Source organism: Sorex fumeus, unplaced genomic scaffold, assembly GCF_029834395.1.
Source record: "Sorex fumeus unplaced genomic scaffold, SorFum_2.1 ptg000157l, whole genome shotgun sequence".
Lineage (NCBI taxonomy): Eukaryota > Metazoa > Chordata > Mammalia > Eulipotyphla > Soricidae > Sorex > Sorex fumeus.
This window is the reverse complement of record NW_026606214.1, coordinates 2893301-2914642: the sequence shown is the minus strand read 5'-3', so window position 1 is coordinate 2914642 and position 21342 is coordinate 2893301.

Sequence of the window (21342 nt, the reverse complement as noted above, 5' to 3'; positions counted from 1 at the left end):
TCTGGGGCACAATTGTGAACGGGATTGTTTTTTTCATGTTGCTTTCTTCTCTCTCACTGTTTGCGTATAAGAAAGCCATGGACTTTTGGGTATTGATTTTATAACCTGCAACTTTACTATACGAGTCTATTGTTTCTAGGAGTTTTTTGGTGGAGGTTATTGGGTTCTCTAAGTAGAGTATCATATCATCTGCGAATAGTGAGAGCTTGATTTCTTCCTTTCCTACCTGAATGCCCTTAATATCTTTTTCTTGCCTAATCGCTATTGCAAGTACTTCCAGTACTATATTGAACAGCAGTGGAGAGAGTGGGCATCCCTGTCTCGTCCCTGATCTTAGAGGGAAGGCTCTCAGTTTTTCCCCATTGAGGATGATGCTTGCTGTAGGCTTGTGGTAGATGGCTTTAATTATGTTGAGGAAGGTCCCCTCTATACCCATTTTGGCTAGGGTTTTCATCATAAAGGGGTGCTGGATCTCGTCAAATGCTTTCTCTGCATCGATTGATATAATCATATGCTTTTTATCTTTTCTTTTGTTGATATGATGGATTATGTTGATTGATTTTCGAATGTTAAACCATCCTTGCATCCCTGGGATGAATCCTACTTGGTCATGGTGTATGATCTTTTTGATGAGTAGTTGTATTTTATTTGCTAGTAGTTTGTTGAGGATCTTTGCATCTGTGTTCATCAGGGATATCGGCCTGTAATTCTCTTTCTTTGTGGTTTCTCTGTCTGCTTTTGGTATCAGTGTGATATTTGCTTCGTAGAAACTGTTCAGAAGTGTTTTTGATATTTCAATTTCGTGGAAAAGCTTAAAAAGCATTGGGAGTAAGTCCTCTTTAAAGATTTGGAAGAATTCACTAGTGAATCCATCCGGGCCAGGACTTTTGTGCTTGGGTAGACTTTTTATTACCAGTTCAATTTCCTTGATGGTGATAGGTCTGTTCAGGTATTCCAGGTCTTCTTGGTTCAGCCTTGGGAGTCTGTAGGAGTCTAGGAATTTATCCATTTCCTCGAGGTTTTGATGTTCTGTGGCATAAAGCTTCTCAAAGTACTCCCTGAGGATCCTCTGAATTTCTGTGGTTTCTGTTGTAATGACCCCCTTTTCATTTCTGATTCGGTTTATTACGGTTTTCTCACTCCCTTTCTTTGTGACTTTTGCTAGCGGCTTATCGATCTTGTTAATTTTCTCAAAGAACCAGCTTTTGGTTTCATTGATCTTTCGTATTGTTTTTTGGGTTTCCATCTCATTAATCTCTGCTCTGAGTTTTATTATTTCCTTTCTCCTGTTCGGGTTGTGCTCCTTTTTTTGGTCCTTCTCCAAGCTCTTAAGCTGTGAGGTTAGGTTACTTATGTGTGTTCGCTGCTCCTTCCTGAGGAATGCTTGTAGAGCTATAAACTTTCCTCTTAACACAGCCTTTGCTGTGTCCCATAAGTTTTGGTAACTCGTGTTCTCATTTTCATTCGTTTCTAGGAATCTTTTGATTTCCTCTTTGATTTCCTGTCTAATCCACTCGTTGTTCAATAGTGCACTGTTTAATTTCCAGGTGTTTGATTTAGTTTTCTGTTTTTGTGTGTGATTTACTTCTAATTTCAGCGCATTATGGTCTGAGAAGATTGTTGATACAATCTCTATCTTCTTAATTTTATGGAGACATGTTTTGTGGCTCAGCATGTGGTCTATCTTGGAGAATGTTCCATGGACGCTTGAGAAGAATGTGTATTCAGCTTTTTGTGGATGAAGTGTCCTATATATATATATCTACTAAGTCCCTTTCTTCCATTGTTTCCCTCAAATGCAGTATGTCCTTGCTAAGCTTGAGTCTGGTTGATCTATCAAGAGGTGACAAAGCAGTGTTGAAGTGTCCCACTAGTATTGTGTTGCTATTGATGTCTTTTTCCAAATCTATGAGTAGTTGTTTTAAGTACTTTGCTGGTCTCTCATTAGGTGCATATACATTTATTATTGTAAGTTCTTCCTGTTGTACAGATCCTTTGATCAATAAGAAATGGCCTTCACTGTCTCTTATGACCTTCCTCACTCTGAAATCGATGTGGTCTGATATAAGGATGGCTACCCCAGCTTTTTTATGGGAGCTGTTTGCCTGTAGGATTGTTTTCCAGCCTTTGACTCTGAGTCTGTGTTTGCTTTGACTATTGAGATGCGTTTCTTGCAGGCAGCAGAATGTTGGGTTCAATTTTCTAATCCATCCTGCCATTCTATGTCTTTTAAGTGGTGCGTGTAGCCCATTGACATTGAGAGAGATTATTGTTATGGGATTTTGTCCCATTGTTCTGTTAAAATTTGGTGTATTTGAGGGGCCTTTCTTGCCTTAAAGTAGCCCATTTAGTTGTTCTTGTAACCACGGTTTTGAGTCTATGAAGTTCCTGAGCTGTTGTTTGTCTGTGAAACTGTGTGTTGTTCCTTCTATTATGAATGAGAGTCTCGCTGGGTAAAGTATTTTTGGAGAGGCATTTATTTCATTGAGTTTTTTCACTATGTCCCACCACTGTTTTCGGGCCATGAGGGTTTCATCAGAAAAATCAGCTGTGAATTTTAAGGATGCTCCTTTGTAAGAGATTTCTCTCTTCGATCTTGCTGCTTTCAGAATTTTGTCTCTGTCTAAGGTTTTGGTCATTTTGATCAGAATGTGTCTTGGGGTATTTTTATTCGGATTTCTTCTAGCTGGTACCCTTCGGGCCTCCTGAATGTGGTCACAAGTTTTCTTCAGCTCTGGAAATGTTGTAGCAATGATTTCTTTGACAGTTTCTTCTTCATCGAGGTTTTCTTCCTGTCCCTCTGGGACTCCAATAATTCTTATGTTACCCCTCTTGGCTTCATCACGATCTTCTCTTGCCATCTGTTCCCGAATTGTGAGTCTCTTTTCCATTTTCTGCTCTTTTCTGGAGAGTCTCTGAACTTCATCTTCGAGTTCACTGATTCTGTTCTCAGCAGCTGTTACTCTGCTGCTGAGGCCTTCCACTGAGCTTTTCAATTCGCCTACGAGATTTTTCAGGTCTGACATTTCTGATTGCATTTTCCTCATTTCTGCCTTCAGATCCTCTTGTCTTTTATTGGCATTGCTTTCCATTGTTTCTTTTAATTCCCCAAGCATCCTAAGTAGCTCCCTCCTGAATTCCTTGTCAGAGAGGTTGTCTAACACTACAGTACTGTTGGTGTCATCTGGGCTAGACTCTTCAATATGAAAGTTTGGTGGGCTTTTGCGTTGCTTTACCATTGTGAGAGGTGTGGTTTAGTCCTTCACGTTCACTGTTACTATTCTGCTTGATATGCAGTGTGAGTTAAGATAGGCTTTTGAGTTATTGGCTACTGTGTTTCTAGTGGCTGAGCTAAAATAGAGAAGTTTCCATCTAAGAAGGTAGCTTATGGTTCCTAAGGCATACGTAGTGGGAAAATATTTCGCGGCCGCGTTAACGGCCGCGGCTCCGGAAAGAATCCCTGGCACTGGCGAGGAGTTGGGAACGTCTCCTGTTTGGAATTGGAGCCGTTCAGCTTTGTTGCCCAGAGCTGGGCCTCCGTGCCCGTCCCGCGCAGCTCAGGGGTTGAAAACCGGCTGTCTAGGGGCTGGATCTATGTGCGCATGCCCAGGAAGGGTCCCAGGCCCTTGGAGGCGGGCTGTACCTGTTTGAAATTGGAGCCGTTCAGCTTTGTTGCCCAGAGCTGGGCCTCCGTGCCTGTCCCGCGCAGCTCAGGGGTTGAAAACCGGCTGTCTAGGGGCTGGATCTACGTGCGCATGCCCAGGAAGGGTCCCAGGCCCTTGGAGGCGGGCTGTACCTGTTTGAAATTGGAGCCATTCAGCTTTGTTGCCCAGAGCTGGGCCTCCGTGCCCGTCCCGCGCAGCTCAGGGGTTGAAAACCGGCTGTCTAGGGGCTGGATCTACGTGCGCATGCCCAGGAAGGGTCCCAGGCCCTTGGAGGCGGGCTGTACCTGTTTGAAATTGGAGCCGTTCAGCTTTGTTGCCCAGAGCTGGGCCTCCGTGCCCGTCCCGCGCAGCTCAGGGGTTGAAAACCGGCTATCTAGGGGCTGGATCTACGTGCGCATGCCCAGGAAGGGTCCCAGGCCCTTGGAGGCGGGCTGTACCTGTTTGAAATTGGAGCCGTTCAGCTTTGTTGCCCAGAGCTGGGCCTCCGTGCCTGTCCCGCACAGCTCAGGGGTTGAAAACCGGCTGTCTAGGGGCTGGATCTACGTGCGCATGCCCAGAAAGGGTCCCAGGCCCTTGGAGGCAGGCTGTACCTGTTTGAAATTGGAGCCGTTCAACTTTGTTGCCCAGAGCTGGGCCTCCGTGCCCGTCCCGCGCAGCTCAGGGTATTTCTAATTTTTTGAGCATCGTCCATACTGTTTTCCAGAAGGGCTGAATAAGTCGACATTCCCACCAACAGTGAAAGACTGTCCCTTTCTCGCCACATTCGTGCCAGCACCAGTTGCTTTTGTTCTTTTGGATGTGGGCCAGTCTCTGAGGTGTGAGATGGTATCTCATTGTGGTTTTGATCTGCATCTCCCTGATGATTAATGATGTAGAGCATTTTCTCATGTGCTTTTTTGCCATTTGGATTTCTTCTTTGAGAAAGTTTCTGTTCATTTCATTGCCCCATTTTTTATGGGATTGGATGTTTTCTTCTTGTGGAGTTCAACCAGTATTTTGTATATCCTTGATATCAACCCCTTGTCAGATGTGTATTTGGCGAATATCCTTTCCCATTCTGTAGACTGTCTTTGTATTTTGGTCACGGTTTCTTTTGAGGGGCAGAAACTTCTTAGTTTAAGATAGTCGCATTTATCTATCTCTGTTTTCACCTGCTCGGCCAGTGGCAAGGCATCTTTGAAGATACCATTAGCTTCAATGTCATGGAGGTTTTCACAAACTTTGTCTTCAATGTACCTTATGGTTTCTGGTCTGATGTTGAGGTTCTTAATCCATTTTGATCTTACGTTTGTACATGGTGTTAGGCAGAGTTCTGAGCCCACTTTTTTGCATGTAGCTGTCCAGTTCTGCCAGCAAAATTTGTGAAAGAGGCTTTCCTTACTCCACTTCACATTACTTGCACCTTTATCAAAGATTAGATGATCATATGATTGAGGGGAGATGTCAGTGTATTCAACCCTGTTCCATTGGTCTGCAGTTCTGCCTTTGTTCCAGTACCATGCTGTTTTAATTATTACCGCTTTGTAGTACAGTTTGAAGTTAGGGAGGTTGATTCCTCCCATTTTCTTTTTCCCAAGAATTGCTTTAGCTATTCGTGGGGGCTTATTGTTCCATATAAATTTCAGGAGTGTTTGCTCCATTTCTTTGAAGAATGTCATGGGTATCCTTATAGGGATTGCATTGAATTTATACAATGCTTTCGGTAGTATTGCCATTTTGACAATGTTAAATCTCCCGACCCATGAGCAGGGGATGTCTTTCCATTTCCTCATGTCCTCTTTTATTTCCTGATGTAGCGTTTTGTAGTTTTCTTTGTACAGGTCCTTTACTTCATTAGTTAAGCTGATTCCTAGGTACTTGATTTTCTGGGGCACAATTGTGAACGGGATTTTTTTTTATGTAGCTTTCTTCTCTCTCACTGTTTGCATATAGGAAATCCATGGACTTTTGGGTATTTATTTTATAGCCTGCAACTTTACTATACAAGTCTATCGTTTCTAGAAATTTATATACAAGTGGTACAACATGGAAAGTATCATGCTAAGCGAAATGAGTCAGAAAGAGAGGGATAGACATAGAAAGATTGCATTCATCTGGGGAATATAAAGTAACAATATATGAGATTAATACCCAAGAATAGCTGAGATCAGCACCAGGAGGATTACTCCATAGCTTAGAGGCCAGCCGGGCATTCTAGGGGAAAGGGCAGCTCAGATAGAGAAGGGAGCACCAAACAAAGGATGTTTGGAGGATCCTCCCAGGAGGGGAGATGCATGTTGGAAGTAGACTATGGACTGAACATGTTTGCCACTAAATGCCTCTTCTGAAGACCACAACACCCAAAAGGAGAGAGATAACAAAAGGGAATGCCCTGCCACAGAGGCAGGGTGGGATGGGAGGGATGGGGGTGAGAGGGATACTATCCATGGTGGTGGAAAATGGGCAGTGGTGGGGGATGGGTATTTGACCATTGTATAATCAAAACCCAAGCACAAAAAATTGTAAATCTACAACTGTACCTCATGGTGTTTCACTAATAATAATTTTAAAAAGGCCAAGATCATAATAAGAAACAAACCAAATATTTCTGGGTCCAGAGCGATAATACGTGGGTGGGACGTTTTCCTTGAACATGGTTGATCCAGTTTCAATCCCCGGCATCCCTTATGGTCCACCGAGCACCGCCAGCAGTAATTCCTGAGTGCAGAGCCAGGAGTAATCCCTGAGCACCTCCAGGTGTGACCCAAAAAGCCAAAAGAAAAAAGTAAAAGGAAGGAAGAAAGAAATTTCTGTCTCCCTGGTTGAAGTCATCTAGCTTATGACCTTCCCATCACACTGTAAAGTGATTCTCTCTTCTCAAGTGGTCTTAAGAATTTCCTACCCACCTCACCCACTAATATATTCCTTTAAATCTATGACATGTCTTTGTGTCTTCCTCTCTCCTATCCCTCCTCACATAGCTTAACACACTGCCTAAAATCTGTTGGGGGTTATGAAATGAAGATCCAGTGGGAGGGATCAATAGAACTTCACCAAGTAACCAGAAGCTATGCTACTTCCTGAATTATTAGAGATAGTGGGCACCATAACTCATACAACCATCTGTCAAAGTGACACCCTCGCTTGAGCCCCAATAATCGCAGGATTCCTAGCCAACTACCAGAGATAATTTTGGGAGATGCTTTCTCCAGGAGCAAGAAATGTCAGGAGAATTCACTGACTCTCCTCTGATCCTCATATTTTCCATCCTTGGAGCAAGCTGACCATGGTAATTTGGTGACGTGACAGTCACCAAGTGAATGCATTCCTTAGGGGCCAGGAGGAGCCAGTTGTGGCAACCTCCAGACAATCTGGGCACAGACCCCTCACATTATGCTATGCCATTAACAATTAGCATTTATTAAAAAAATGTTTGGACTTATATATGAAGCGATAGCACAGTGGTAGGGCGTTTGCCTTGCATGCAGCCAACATGGCCAACCCGAGTTTGATTCCTCCGCCCCTCTCGGAGAGCCCGGCAAGCTACCGAGAGTATCTCGCCTGCACGGCAGAGCCTGGCAAGCTCCCCGTGATGTATTTGATATGCCAAACACAGAAACAACAAAGTCTCCGATGGAGACGTTACTGGGCCCGCTCGAGCAAATCGATGATCAACAGGAGGGCCTTTTGTATTGTTTTATTTGTTCTGACTAAAAAGCAGACAGTACAGGAGTTTCATTTCTGGTATTCCAAATTTGCAAAGACAAAACCCTGATGTCCACTACTGTCAATTGCTTTTCTTTCAAATCCATCTTTCTTCTAAGTATACCCAAAATATCCTCAGACTTTCAGAGTAATTATATTTATGATCATCCATTTTTTTTCATTAGTCTCAAGCAAATATTGTGGTAACTCAAGAAAGAAGATGTTCCAAAGTCAACCTCAGATTTTGATTTGCAAGAAAGAACCACAAATGAAAATGGAATCAGAATCAGCTAGCCCGTAGATACTCTCTCTAACAAAATCTTTGTACAAGAACCACATATTACACTATCGCAACATACCGCCCTACATTAGTTGGGCTGAACCTAAAGTCAGACCAATGAAACAGCCTAAAACAATTGCATCAGGCACCAAGAGGAAAACCAAAATTCAACAGAGACATTCACAACAGAGTGGAATGTTTTAATGTCGATTTTTTAACTCAGATATAATGTCAAAGAATAAAAGTGTCCTGGCTTCATTCATTAGCAGAAAAAATATTGACTGAGAGCCTTTTTATATGCTAATCACTGTTAAAAAGATTATGGATATGTTAGTGAGTTAAAGACAAAAGTTCCTGCCTTCAATATCATGGCAAATGGTAGAAATACAAATTAAATCATCAAGGTATTTAGCATATTAGATATCTTACATGAAATCATGATTTTTTAAAAAGTCAGTGAGATTGAAACCAATGCATGTTATATAAGGAGAAGGTTGCAATTTTGAATGGGTGACCCAGAGAAATCCAACAAAAACAAGATGTTTGAGCTCACACTTAAAAGAGGTGCAAATAACGTGGACAGAAAGTATTCACAGCGAGGAAGCAAGAAAATACAGATATCACTGATATGTTTAGTTAACAGAAGGAGCATAAACATAGTCTTGTTAGGCTGCCAAAATTTGATAGCAGAGATTGCTGCCTTAAACAATAGACATGGGGCCAGAGCAATAGTACAGCAAGTAGGGTACTTGTCTTGCATGCCCAGGTTCAATTCCTGGGATCCCATATGGTCCCCCAAATACCAGCAAGAATGATTTCTGAATGTTGAGTCAGGGGTAAGCCCTGAGCATTGCTGGGTGTGGCCCCAAACAAAAACAAAACAATAGAAATGAATTTTCTCATAGTGTGGAAACCAAAATTCCAAGAACCAAGAGCCTGCAGGTTTGTTTTCTGATGTTTTTTTCTAGAATTTCAGGACCTTTCTTTCCAAACCTACCTTTTTTCTAGGTGTCTGTAAACTCTCTGGTTCCTATCACTGTAATGTCACTAATCCCATTCTACCTTTGTTACCTTATCTAAATCCAATTAACTCCCAAAGCTTCTCTCCCCAAATAGAGTCACATTCAGGTAAGTACTTCAATGTGAATTTTTAAGAACACAGTTCAGTACTTAGCAGTTGGAGGGGACCAGTGGTGATGGAGAAGTCAGTCATTAAAATCACCCTCATTTTATTACCCATCTCACCATCCTTATACTCACTAGCAGTATCTCAATCTTGATAAGAATCAGCTCCCATCTTTATCAGTGGCAAAAGAAAACCACAAAATCAAGTTCTTTCAATTCACTTTAATACTTACCTTCAATGCCCTAGGAATCATACTCCATTTTCTTACCAGTCATTTCTCATTTACCAATATAGCTAGCTCTTATCTTCTCTTGTTATTCCTTTATGTTGTACCTTTCCATGAGTTTTGACAGACGGACATAATCACATAGCTACCACCACATCAAAGTATAGAACAGCTCTATTACTCCTACTTTTAGCTCCCAATTCTCTCTGGCCCCTCTAAGCCATCTCCCTCTAACTCATACACACACACACACACACACACACACACACGCACGCACACACACACACCACCACCAGCACTATCACCACACACCTACAGACTGACTTCCAATGAGCTCCGCCTATAGAATTACCTACTGTGGAATGTCAGTGGGCAGCTCAACCAACTGCAGTCTTCTTAGCCTTTCTCCATTGAGTTTACTTCAGTTGTCATTCAAACCAACCCTCCTTTCAAAGCGACTGTTAAAATAATGCTATCCCCCCAGGTGTTGAATTCGATATTTAACTCTCCTTCCTCTTCTTTGACTTGTGAACTTGGTGAACACTCAGGCCTTTTGGCATTATCTTCTTGAACTGCTTCCTATGTGCTTTGGGACTATCATGCCTGGCCTTGGAAGATAGACAGTGATGCAGGAGGGAAGGGCGGACAGAGAAAGGGATTAGACATTGGAGTTCTGTGTTGGTTGGTTGGTTGGTTTGGGAAAGATGCACTGCTAGGGAAGTTGTTTAGCACCTCTAGGAGTAGATAAAGCAAGGCAGTGCTGCCAGATAGCAAGGGCAAAGAGGGTGAAGCAACAGATTTTAGACGTTGAGAGACATGTTTGATATAGTGACCACACTACAGCCATGAATCTTACCAGTGTTCAAAACTTCGCTTAGACTTTATGTATGCTTAACTCTTCCATACTGTGCAATAAAATAGTTAAAAGTAAGGGGGTTTCCACATGAAGCTCTTAAGGACTCTGCGTCCTTGGAGCTAAGAAAAATGACTTTTGGATTATAATCTAGACAATCTTCTATGATTATTTATCTAAAACTAAAAGCAGGAAATGATTCATTTGATTTCTGCCAATCCTGGAGTGTTGCCACTTTCGCCTCAAGAAGAGCCAGCTTCCCTTGGCAGGCCTCACTTGTAAGATGATGAATGAAGTTCTATGTTTGGTGCTAGCTAAAATTTTATAGGGTCTAAAAAAGCAATTTATACATGCTTCAGGAGGTGGCTATATATTTTTTTTCTTTTTCAGATAGCTCTTACTCACAACAGGGAACTCAATATGGAGTCTTTTTGCAGAAGGAATGAAATTTTTATCCTTACGTTGATAAGCGTGTTCTTGGCTTCCACAATCCTCATGAAGGTTCAGAATGCAGCAAGAGGTGTTAGCTACATTCTAAAAGTTCCCAGTTATTTTCAGATCTTAAGAATGCAGTTCTTGAGATACAACTAATCAGTTGAATATGATACTGAGATATTTCAAAAAAAGAGAAATAGTATGACAAAACAAAACATTTCTTGGTTCAAAGGGTCAATGTTCTTATTCACAGACATAAAAAGCAGTTTTCTTCTCTTGGAAATTCCAGGCATGGGTTGATTTGCCTAGCATAGTAGTCGACTAATTTGTCAGGGTCAAAGCAAACTCAAAGAACAGTGGCCTTGGGCCAAACCAACCACTTACTTTAAGTGATGAGTATTCAACACACTTGCAAACTTCCAAGCCCCATCCCAACTGCCTTTTGTTGATAGTCTGGGATTTCTCTTTTTTTTTTTTTGTCATGGGAGTCATGGCAAAGCCTGGCAAGCTACCTGTGACATATTCGATATGCCAAACACAGTAACAACAAGTCTCACAATTACTGGGCCCGCTCAAGCAAATCAATGAACAATGGGAGGACAGTGGACAGTGGACAGTTTACTTCTTCTCTTCTGTCATCACAATGACTTTACTACTCTTTCCCACAACTCTACAGGTGCAGAGTCACACATTCATCTGGAGGCAGAAAGCTGGGACCAAGCATTGGCTGAGGGGCATGAGGCAAGTTCCATCCTCTCATAAGTACCACTTCAGTGATATGAGAAAACTAATATTTGTACAATGTCTAGAGGGAGAATACAATATAGAGAAAGTTACTGATGTTATATAATTATTTTTAGGTAGATAATAATCTCTAAATTATGTACCTGGAAAATAATTTGAATTTGTGAAAAGCCTACAAGAACTTCTTTAAACCTATATTAACCTTCTTATGAACTCTCAGCTACACCCTGTTGATCACCTTATTCCTTTCCTTGGGCCACACTCAATTGTGCTCAGAGACAACTCTAAGCACAGTACTTGAGTACCACCTCCTTGTAAAAACTCTTTGGAGGGTGGCCAGAGAGACCCCGACGGTTCTTCAGCGTGGGCCCCAGCCGCTCACCCAGCCGGGGCGGCCCCAGGCAATGGGGCAGCTGGTGGAAACCCGGGTCAAGCCGGTTGATTAATCAGATGCCGTTTATTCCATTCTCCTCACACGCCTGCCCCAGTCTATCTGAGCCTCCCATTCTAGTCTCACACTGCTCCTCATTTCCGTCTCCTTCTGTCTCTTCCACCCATCTCTCCGTGCTCCATCTTATATTCTGGGCTCTCTCTCTCTCTCTCTCTCTCTCTCTCTCTCTCTCTCTCTCTCTCTCTCTCCATATGCCTGTTCCTGTATTCTTCTACATTCTTCTCTCTCTGTCCCCCTTACTAGCCTCCCCACGGTCTATCATGTTGTCCTGCTCTCTCTCTCTCTCTCTCTCTCTCTCTCTTTCTCTCTCCCTCTCCCTCTCTCCAGCTCTCTAGTCTCTCCAAACACCCCCCCCCAGCACTCTGGGCTCAAGCAGTACCCAGTCTGGTAGCCAAATCAACATAAGAAAGCCCTTCCTGAGGGCCTACCAAATTCAAAGGGAAACCACCTAAAAGGTATTCCAAAGCCCATCCTGACTGCCTCAGGGCAAAATATCCCCTAACCTGTTTCTCTCCTTTTCTCAGTCCAATAACTCTACATCTCAATACTGGTTTTTTTTTTATGGACACAGTAAGAGATAATGTTGAGGCTTGTAGGGCAGTTCTCCTGGGAACATCTTGCCACAGACTCAGACTACAATGCTCAGGCCAGATTAATCATTCCTAACCCTAGCAAGGGTTCAAATCTAGTTATTACTTTTTGGATTATGACCGCATTTGTCCATGACCAAGCTCTTAACTTATAGTTAAGCATTATGGCACTTTGGCCAGGCTCATCTCGATGCCAGAGTAGCACATAGCTTACTGCTTGCCCTAGTTCCATCCAGTCCCTTGTGGGGACCCTGCTTTTGGGGGCGCTAAGAAGTAAAGGCAGCTGAGGCTTAGGTGAGAGAAAAGATGCCCAGGAGGGAAATATCATTGAGCGTCACATTACAAAAGCATGTCTTCTTGTGTCCATACAAAAAGGACATTGCTCTGAATAAACTATGCAAGGATTTAGGGAGAAGAGAAAAACAATATTTACAAGTCAACAGAGCACAAAGAAAGAAGTTACAAATAAACACAGAGGAATGGGAGCACTGTGATGGGAGCAACCCAATATACCTAAACTACCTGACGCTATGCAGGAAGGACTAAACAGTGTTATCCTATACCTCCTGGCAGTGACTGGGGGAACCATGAGATGTCAGGGTCAAGTCCAGGATGCTAACCATTTGAGATATCTCCTTAGCCAGAATAAAGGTTTTTAAAAACAATGTGAAGGATGTAAAAGAATAAAAAGACATTCATAAACTTAGATAGTCTCTCCTATCTGGTCAGTACCTGAAAAAACAGGCGTGCTTTCACTTCAGTCAGTCCACAATTCCATTAATCCAGAAAAACAGAGGTTAAAGTGGTTGCCTTTCATGTGGTCAACCCCAGTTCAATCTCCAGCACCTCAAATTGTCCTCTTAGCACTACCAAGAGTGATCGCCAGGCAGAGAACCAGGAGAAGACCCAGAGTGCCACAGATGGAGCACTCTGGGTCTTCTCCTTCAAAGAGCAACATTCCACTAATACTATTTTCCATCCACTCAAAGCACAACGTTAAGTACTTTTATTGATTCTGAGATGCTAGGGCTAATAAAACATTATCCTGCTCAACTCTTCAAGGACCTCTTCCACAAAGGATCCGAAGCATTTGAAGGAGTTGAGAACACAATGGCAATCCGGGTACTCTGAGGACACGCAGATGGGAGGCTGAACCCAGATTAATGTGGTTTACATCAAACTTTCTAGAATAACAAGTGTCCACACTAGACTGCAAACAGAGTAGCTGACATAGGGGAAAGTGCAGAAAGAGCTTCTGAGGGATTCCAATTTTAATTCAATAGGGGAGGGAGGGTTGGTCAAACAATTGTTATTAATTTTTTTTTTATTGAATCACTGTGGGAAAGGTTACAAAGCTTTCAGGTTTATGTCTCAGTCAAGCAAATATTAAACACATTTCCCTTTACCAATACTTATTTTTTACCATGAAGAACCCCAATAAAACCCCACCCCCACCCCTCCCCATCCCTGTGAGGCAGATGAATTCTAGTTAACACTCTATCTGCTTTGATTAGATTCATTGTTTCAATAAAAGATTCACCACTATTATTTAGAGTTTACCCCCCCCCCCAATCAGACATGCTGAAAAAGCATTGTGAAGTGATTTGCTTTCTACAGCTGGGTTCAAGAATTAAATGTTGGTTTTGGATTTCTGCTATTTTACCTATTGACCCTGGAAGTATTTCTACTGAAAGTCAGATAGTTAAGAAATTGGTTTCTGTGTTCTGGAGTCGTGGCCGTGCTGGAGAGCCGCTCGCGGGGGGCAACCGGTGGCCTCGGTAGGGCATGAAGGGTGGAGCGAAACGCCCCCCTTCCCATGAGGTTTTAGTCGCCCCCACACTCCCGGCTCATACCTGCTGTCCTCAAGGCTCCCATGTGGCCGCCATCTTTCTTTCCAGAGAGGAGAGGGCGAATGGGGCAACACCCTTTCCCCTCCGGCAGACTTGATGGCCTGGATCAACGCATAGTCCGTTCACTTTTCTGCTCCAAGCTGCTGGGTTCTGCATTAAGTCCTTGTGCTTCTGGGGCCATGGCCGTGCTGGAGAGCCGCTCGCGAGGGGCGACTGGTGACCTCAGTAGGGCGTGAAGGACGGACCGGAACGCCCCCCGACCCATGAGGTTTTAGTCTCTCCCACTCCCCCGGCTCATACCTGCTGTCCACAAGGCTCCCATGTGGCCGCCATCTTTCTTTCCAGAGGGAGGAGGGCGGAAGGGAGCAACACACTTTCCCCTCTGGGCAGAAATGATTGCCTGGATTAATGCATAGTCCTTTCACTTTTCTGCTCCAAGCTGCCGGGTTCTGCATTAAGTCCTTGTGCTTCTGGGACTGTGGCCGTGCTGGGGAGCCGCTCGTGGGGGGCAACTGTTGACCTCAGTAGGGCGTGAAGGACGGACCGGAACGCCCCCCTTCTCATGAGGTTTTAGTCGCCCCCACAACCCCGGCTCATACCTGCTGTCCACAAGGCTCCCATGCGGCCGCCATCCTTCTTTCCAGAGAAGAGAGGGCGAATGGGGCAACACCCTTTCCTCTCTGGGCAGAAATGATGGCCTGGGTTAACGCATCGTCCGTTCACTTTTCTGCTCTAAGCTGCTGGGTTCTGCATTAAGTCCTTGTGTTTCTGGGGCTGTGGCCATGCTCCAAACTTAACTCTGATTTTCAGGGAGAAAGATTGGGTGGTTTACTTATCATTGATCACTTTGTATATAGAGAGATGTTTTGAGAAAAAGTCCTCGTTCCCGCATACTTGAGCTGTGTTTGTAGAGGTTTCTGGTCACCGGGGTTCCATCTGGGGGAGGCGGGATGCGGCACCTACTCCATCTGGAACTTGCCGGTGATCTCGGCTCTTTTTGGAACCTGTTTTTTTTTTTCCCCCCCTCTGGGATCTGTGGTTCCCGCACCCTCCATGTGGTCCTTCTCTTAGGCTGAACGCTTCAAAGATGGCCAATTGTTATTAAATTTAATACATAAATGCATCAATAAGGCTGGATAGATTAAGGTACATGTTATTTCCTCAATATTACTTAATTTTGCTATGTGTTATGATTAGACCTGTCACATACTCCCCCTTCCCAGAAAGAATCTGTTGATGTTCTAACCCTGTTTTGGCCTCCAGCATTACAGAAGATTTTTTCTTGAAATCAGGTTGCCAAGCATGCAAGTGGAAGATGGAGTGGAATGGATATTTGATCCTCTCTGAGAGCAGCCGTATAAGCATGTGAGATTATAGGACATACAGTGAAGATGAAATCTGAAGAAGTTAGATACCAAGGAAGAGAGGGATGCAACCATTACCCAAGGAATGCCTGCCACTACCAGAAGTCAGAGGAACCGAGAAGAGTTTCCTTCTAGTATTTGGAGGGAGAAGATTCTTGCTCACTTCTTGATTTGAGACTTCCTATCTCCCAGCTGAGAGATAATAAACGGAGGTGAGACCCTGAAGAGAAATGGCTGGGATATAAAGAACCAGGAGGTGTTTTCACTATTGTCACTATCAAGTCTTTAATCAAGAGCAAATGGAAGATTGCAAATCTGACCTCAGGGCTTAGGAGTTTCCTGTGATTATGTTAGAGGATGGAGAAAAGGGTTTGCCTCTTTAAAAGCAGCAAAGAGTGAACAATACTCCTCTTTGCAGTGGAGACTTTAATGGGATAATTTAATGGAATAATCTCATTGAAAATTTAATAAGATAGATAAAATAAAGTGTTGGCTCCTTGCTTAAGATGTCCGCCTGTGAAGAGAGGGCAAGGCATAGCAATGCACAGGCAAATGGGGAACCAATAGAGATGCATCCCCAGGGCATGGAGAGAGGCATCTCCAGGGGAATGGAGTCAGAAAGAGATGTATGAGACATAAGAAGGAAGGCACCATTCACACTTTCGGAGAACATAAGACAGTGGTTCCCAGAGGTTCAGAGCCTCAGCTGGTGAACCTGTGACCTGGGTTGTCTCCAAGCAGCCTGTTCTTTATCTAAAGCTCCATGATTACATCACCCCATACTCAGTTCCATCGTTCTGACTTATTTCACTCATATACGGGATATATAAAGAAACAAAGCAAAGGCACAAAAAACGGCAAATGAAAACCAACCTTTGGATTTGGAATGCAGAACTGAGGTCACCAAGAGTGGAAAGATAGAGGGGAATTGGACGAGGTGCCAGTGGGCTCTGAGAGACAGACTGCATTTCACTGCATATTCTACCAATTTCTCTTACCAAAAAGTGGGGTATCATTATGTGAGAAATTGTGCTGCTACTGTATAAAAACAGAATGTGATGATCATGAAATGAGAAACAGTATTTGTGGTGGAGGGATGCATTTTAAAAGGGGATGAGATTATATCATTAAAGCACATAAAATCTTGTAAACCAAAATAGGAGCGATAGCACAACGGTAGGGCGTTCACCTTACAAGCGGCCAACATGGCCGACCCGAGTTCGATTCCTCCGCCCCTCTCGGAGAGCCCGGCAAGCTACCGAGAGTATTCGATATGCCAGACACAGTAACAACAAAGTCTCCAATGGAGACGTTACTGGGCCCGCTCGAGCAAATCGACAATCAACGGGAGGGCCTTTACCCTTTAGGGCCGGAGCGATAGCACAGCGGTAGGGCATTCGCCTTACAAGCGGCCAACATGGCCGACCCGAGTTCGACTCCTCCGCCCCTCTCGGAGAGCCCGGCAAGCTACCGAGAGTATTCGATATGCCAGACACAGTAACAACAAAAAGTCTCCAATGGAGACGTTACTGGGCCCGCTCGAGCAAATCGACTATCAACGGGAGGGCCTTTACCTTACCTTACCTTACCTCAAACAAAAAATTATATATGTATATATTCTTAAGTTCATTTAAATAAATGTTAATGGGATAAATCAACAGAGCCGAGCAGAGCCCCAGAAGCTGAGGACCTCCGGAGCCAGCCACGGCCATGCTGGGACCACTCTCCACACGTCCGGACGGGCCTCATGCATGAAAGAACTGGCAGAGGAACCCAGGCATGCGGGTCCCGGGACTGAGGTCTCCAAGCCTACTCGGATTGAGACTGGGCCTTCTCCAACCAGACTCCCCATCTTCCAGTAGGTAGGCGTCATACGCACCAGCTGCTGCCAGCGCCAGGTTGGTCCCATCAATGGCCAAGATGCAGAGACTATAAAACCCAGCTCCCAGAAGCACGCGGCCACATTTGCAGCCTCGCAACATCTTATTATCTTATTTTTTCTTTGGAGAACCTGGCAGGCTACCAAAAGTAACCGTCCCACATGGCAGAGTCTGGCAAACTTCCCGTCTCGTACTCAATATGCCAAATACCAGTAATAATGATGGGTCTTATTCTCCTAATCCTGAAAGAGCATTGAAATGGCTCTTTTAAAATCTCAGGGCTAGGAAGAAGGAGACGTTACTGGTACCTGCTCAAGGAAATCGATGAACAACAGGATGCTCGTGCTCATGCTCGTGGAATAAATTAAATCAAATTAAATAAATGTAACTTAAACAGATAAATCAGTTGCCATTTATAAAACATTTGATATTTTCAAAAATTTTAAAACACTCATATACATTGCCAATGTATTTCATCTTACCTCTGAATCTCTTGCTAATTTTTTCTCTCTAGTTTATATTATGGTAAGAATACAGTATAGTCTAACGTGAAAAAATAACATGTATCTAACATGAAAAAAATAGAGATAAAACCATACGGATGCTCTCTATAAATATTTGATTGTGGGGTTGGAGAGACAGTACCAGGGTTAACTTACTTTCTTTGTATGCAGTCAACCTTGGTTCAATCCCAGGCACTGCACAGAGTTCCTTGAGCACTGCCAGGATTGAATCCTGAGCACAGAACCAGAAATAATTCTTGAGCACTGCTGGGAATTATTTCTCCTCACTCCTGTCCCCAAATCAAAAGCAAAATGAAGTAAATTTTTTTTTGCAATAACCGTTGGTCTTCTGTTGTCCACAGATGTGCTGGGAGTGGACTCTGGGTCTACGTCTAGGTGTCTCTCCAGGATTCTAAACGGCCTCTGCGGTCCCACGTTCACTCCAGTCGACAGTACAAATCCATACCTCCTGCATTGGAGCAACATCAGCAGAGTTGGTGGCGGGGACCCTGTTTGATCTATCTGGCAGAACATGGCAGAGGCCAGATCAAACCCAGGGACACAACACTGAAGGCTGTGCCCTCCCCCTGACCAGGAACTGAGTGTCAGCGTCCAAGTACCTGTCACTAGGGGACTGAAGTAAGTGGATCCAAGGAAGGGTCTCCAGGGAAATCTCATTTTGCCCTGAGTCCTACAATGCGTGCCACTAACCTCCAGCGATGGCTTTAGTCATGCTGAGGAGGAAGGGCACTTTCATTCTAGTATGGGGACAATAGAAGGACAGGTTATAAGAGCTGCAATGTGTCAGGTCCCTTCCTGCCTACCTCTATCTTATCACAGAGGCAAATCCAGGAAAAGGATGCTGAAGGCCCTGGTAGGGTTGGTTCCTAGGCAACTGATCAGCACCTAAACAGTGCCACTTTGGCGGGGAAAGTCCTATTTCAGAATCTTAAACTTGACTTCAAATTGACTGATCAGGCAGTAGAAGAAGAATCTGGAAAAGATCTCACCCAGACTCAAATCTTCTATTTGCTGCAGAGAAATCTGTTCCCACACAATTTTACGTTCTCAACCCTGCCAGAACTTGACTTTCAGTTTCTAAAGGGATCAGATCCCCCACTCCCACCCCTGAGCATTTTTAAGAACAGTTTTCAGTAATCAACCATGATGTTTTCAGTAAGAAACCATGATATTTACTGGTTCTTCCTCCACCACGGATGCAATGTTCAGAGATTACCTCTCAGATTTTGCTGACCTGGTGATGGATTCTGGCTTCACACACAGCTCCACTCACAGAGCTCCCTTCCCACTTCTCCCACTGAGCGCCGGACCCATCGCCCAGGGAGGCAAAGCATGTTGTCTGTGCTTCTGCTAGCTCCCAGCCTGGAGGAGAACGCTTCCGGAGCTGCAAAGAGGCATTCCGCAGCCAAGTTCTCCCACACCGCCTGCCCCTGGCTTTGCCCAGTGGACTCCTCTATGAGGTCACTCAACTGTCTGCTGTCGGCACCAGCTGAGTTATTATTCCCTTTGTGCTCATTTGAGGGAAGGGAGGACATTCCTGGACACAGGGGACCTCACTTCCAATAAAGCATGTCTTCTCTCAATTTGAAGGGAAGAGGAGAAAAGGGAACATGTGAAAGTGTGCATGTGTTGGTCTGACAATGGCAGGGACTCAAATCTCCACGTGCCACCCACAACACACACAGCCCCTCATTTGGGGAATGAGTCATGACTACTGAGCTCAGCCATGGACCAGACGCCAGGGCCTTCTGTGAGGACCGCCGCTGTGTCTTTATAACCCACCTCTGATCCCAACTTTATGTGGCAATGGGGCCCCCCACTAGGGCGAAGCCAGAGAATGTGTGTTGGGCAAATGGCAATTTAGCATCATCAACTGTGTTTGAGGGGAGGAGGGAAAACGTGAACTGGGTGCAGACTCTGAAGTAATGCTTCCTGCTGCCAGCACCTGCTCAGGCCTCCCGAACCCCCACCCAAACCCCACAGTTCCCCACTGCAGATAGAGCAAATAAGTCAGTATAAGTCAGGCGTGACATTGGGGGGAGGCCTGACATGAAGTCACGTTCTACCACCTTTCCCGGAAGGCCTTGTGGGAGAGTTGCCTCCTGAAAGGAATGTGAATGATAAATTAATTCCATGGAGCAACAGCCAGAAAATTGGTCAAGCCTACATACAACAGTTCTTAGACACCCTGTCTTGGAAGCCCAGACCACATTCTGCTGTAAAGCTGGATGGCTCAGACGTCAAAGAGTCCTTCGTGTTATTTGGAAGACAGAAGCACAGAGAGGGTGGTATGACTTGATAAAGACACATAGCAAGTAACTGATTCCCTAGGCCCAAGTCGAGCCCCTCTTATTCTCAAAACTGGTGACTACCAGTTGCCCATCACTGTCCTGTGCCAGGGCATAAAAGCCTCATCCAAGGGGCCAAACTCCAGAAAACCAGGGGCATTAGCACAATGCTGGTATTAGCTGCAAAAAACCCAACTTGTTTTTCAGCTCAGCCCTTTCTCCCACACTCCCTCACACCTTCCAGGACCCACCTTCAAGTGGCTGTCTTTCTTTTTCTCTGGAGTCCAAGACCTCAGACACAGGTGCAGTGTGCCACTGGAAAATCTGCCATTCAAGTACTGTTCTTAATTAAAGAATAAAATAAACAACAATATGCAGTAATTTGTCACAATAAAAATTATAGTCAATTAACAAATGTTTTTCTATCCAGAAATATCATGATTTTTCTTAAGTTTTATCTTGCCCTGTATCCCTACTACCTTGATTCAATTGCTGGCAGTGCATATGCTCCCCTGAGCACCAGCAGTCCTGAGCACAGAGTCAGGAATATCTCCTGAGTATTACAAGGTCTGACTCTACCCTTCCATATAATAAAAATAATTGATAAATGTTGTTTTATGCATGCCTTCAAATGTGTGCTAATAATATCCTAATTTTGAATCACTTGATCACTTGACTGTTCTCGTCCGGGACGACGAGTCTTCTGCCCCCGCGTCTGGGTGTTCCTTCACGGGGCCCCTTGGAGGGGAGCAGGTTGAGCTTTCCTCCCTGCCCCGACCAGGGCTCCGGCAGCCGAAGACCTCCAGGACCAGCCACCACCATGCTGAGACCACTCTCCGCATACATGAAGGTACTGGCAGAGGGACAAAGCCACGCGGGTTCCGGGGCCAAGACCTCCAAGCCTACTCGGATTGGAGTCGAGCATCTTCCACCCAGATCCTCCAAATTCCAGTAGGCGGGGGTCACACCCACCACCTGGCCCCCTGGCGCCGTGTAATCCCATCAGCGGCCAAGACTCAGAGACTATAAAATCCAGATCCCGGAACCGCGTGGCCGCAAATGCGGCCGCGCGACATGTTATCAGAACTTTTTTTTATGACATCTTATTGTCTCATTCCTTCTTTGGACAAACTTGCAGGCTATTGAATGTAGCCTGCTCACAGGGCAGAGTCTGGCAAACTCCCCGTGGCGTACCAAATATGCCAAATACCAGTAACAATGATGGGTCTCATTCTCCTAAAGAGCCTTGAATATAATCTCAGGGTTAGGATGAAAGAGACGTTACTGGGGCCTGCTCGAGGCAATCGACGAATAACAGGATGATGAAATGAAAATGAAATGATCACTTGACATCCCGTTACTCATCTATTTGCTTGAGTGGG